Below are 2500 nucleotides of genomic sequence, written 5' to 3' on the forward strand. Positions count from 1 at the left end.
AGAGAGAGAGAGAGAGAGAGAAAATGAAAAATAAAAAGAAAATCAATAAAAGACTGGACTGCAGCTAGAAAAAGAAGAGAGAGAGAGAGAGAGAGAGAGAGAGAGAGAGAGAGAGAGAGAGAGAGAGAGAGAGAGAGAGAGAGAGAGAGAAATTATAAATAGAACAAGAAGACACGAAACCAAAATATATCAAGAGACAGAAAGAAGGAGGAAGGAAGGAAGGAGGGAGGAGGAAGGCAAAAAAGAGGAGGAAAGAAGGAAAATGCAAGGGAGGGAAGAAAAGTTAAGGTACGTTAAGGTGATCGTGAAGGCAAACAGGTCAATTATAAGCCCTCAGAACAATTAGGTATGGTGCAAGAACAGATCAAATTCCTTTCCTTTGTCATCACCACCCTTCCTCCTTCTCCTCCTCCTTTCTCTTCCTTGTTTCTTCATTTCAGACCCTTTGCTCGCACTCGCATTAAAGGAGAAAGTGAGGAGGAGATGGAGGAGGAGGAAGAAGAGGAGGAGGTGGAGGAGAAAGAGGAAGAGGTCAAGTGTTGTATATATTAAACTTCAGGAAAATAAGAAAGACAAATTGAATCATATAAAACATGGACTTCATTAATGAGAGAGAGAGAGAGAGAGAGAGAGAGAGAGAGAGAGAGAGAGAGAGAGAGAGAGAGAGAGAGAGAGAGAGAGAGAGAGAGAGAGAGAGAGACCAGTCGTCAGGAACGGATAAGGAGAGAGAAGGGAGAGAGGAATATGGAAGCAAGAGTGAGAGAGAGAGAAAAAAAAATATCAACGAGGAAACTAGAAGACGTTGTGAAGCATCTCTGAATGAAGCAGAGTGACGTGGCAAGTGATCAGCAGTGTGGCACAGAATGGAGGTGACGGTGTTGGCGGGGTGGTAGTGGTGGTGATGGTGAATAGCGGGCGAGACAGTTGTGGTGTGGGTTTGCAGGGACTGTTGTGTATTTGAGTAAGGATGTAGAGTAATAATATAATGTAGTAATATAATGTTCTCTATAATACACACAGCGGCGAGGAAGTGCCGAGGATGAGGGAAAAGTGTGGGCACAGAGCGGGTGGGTGTGAAGACGAGGCGTAGCGGTGGTGGCGGTGGCTGCAGGCCGGCGCTGGGGCTGGTGTGGAGGGTGAGGGTGCTGGCTGTGGTGGTGACGCCGCCTGTGGTCTTTGTCCTTGCTGGGGGTCACTTCCTGAAGCCAGTGACAAAGACCACTTTCACCAAACAAGTAATAAAATCATGCGCTGCGGACAGGATTCGAACCTGTGCGGGCAGAGCCCAATGGATTTCAAGTCCATCTCCTTAACCACTCGGACACCGCAGCTGTGTAGAGAGGAGAGTTGTTGAACATTACACAATTTTATTGGGATATTTTTGTGTATTTGCTTATGAATACGGGTAGTAGTAGTAGTAGTAGTAGTAGTAGTAATAATAATGATGCAGGTGCAAGCAACAGCAGCATTTCAGAAACATGGCTAGACTAGTAGCACTTAAGCGATGCAATATTTTTTCTCACTACATGAGTGGCGGCCAGACACCCCCTCATTGTGGCTGTCGTTACGGACACTAAATACAACAAATCAGTAGCCAGTAAATGAGGGTGCAGGTAAAACGGCCTGCAATTAACTAATGGACACGTGTGAAGAGGAACACGATCTGCGGCGAGCCGTCTCACTTATGTTATCTCCACAGTAGAGAGAGACAGAGAGAGAGAGAGAGAGAGAGAGAGAGAGAGAGAGAGAGAGAGAGAGAGAGAGAGAGAGAGAGAGAGCCTAACTTGTGTTGTAGTTTCGTTACAGGACAGTAGCAGGAAAATAATGATGCGTGTGAATGAACTTTCGCTTCACCAAGCCGCTTGCTACTCGCCTTGGTTATCTATTCCAGTGTCGTCAGGCGCTTCTTGTCGCCCTCCTTGCTGCGGGTGTGCCGTGTGCTGCCTGTCCGACGCCCAGCGATGCGCTCCTGCCGTGAGAAAATGTACTTACTCGGGAAGATAATCATTTAAAGAAGAGAACAGATAATCGTTTATTTTGCTGCTTCAGTACTCTCTCTCTCTCTCTCTCTCTCTCTCTCTCTCTCTCTCTCTCTCTCTCTCTCTCTCTCTCTCTCTCTCTCTCTCTCTCTCTCTCTCTCTCTCTCCCTCCCTCCCTCCCTCCCTCCCTCCCTCCCTCCCTCCCTACCCCTCGCTGACGCACACACTACCAAAATTACAACCCGATAAATAACGAACTAAATAACTAACAAAATAAATAAAATAAATAGCAACTCCCTGCAATGACACCAGTTAGATAGATATATTTACACCCGCCCATTTGTAACTATTAGGCAGCGAGCTTGGCCTTGCAATACGAGTCACACACACACACACACACACACACACACACACACATATATATATTTGCCTGCATAATGTAGCGGAGCATCCAAGCGTAACATAGAAATCCACGAATTATTATCGTTTTATTGGCACCGAAATTAGTAGGTAAGCGATAT

At 46.0% G+C, this 2500-nt stretch overlaps 1 non-coding gene across 1 annotated transcript; it reads right to left on the reverse strand.

The window, feature by feature from the left end:
• Nucleotides 1-1249: 1249 nt before the first annotated feature.
• On the reverse strand, nucleotides 1250-1331 carry Trnas-uga (transfer RNA serine (anticodon UGA)). Its single transcript has one exon. It is a non-coding gene; the product is annotated as a tRNA-Ser (tRNA).
• Nucleotides 1332-2500: the final 1169 nt, after the last annotated feature.

Source organism: Scylla paramamosain, chromosome 2 (genome assembly GCF_035594125.1).
Source record: "Scylla paramamosain isolate STU-SP2022 chromosome 2, ASM3559412v1, whole genome shotgun sequence".
NCBI lineage: Eukaryota > Metazoa > Arthropoda > Malacostraca > Decapoda > Portunidae > Scylla > Scylla paramamosain.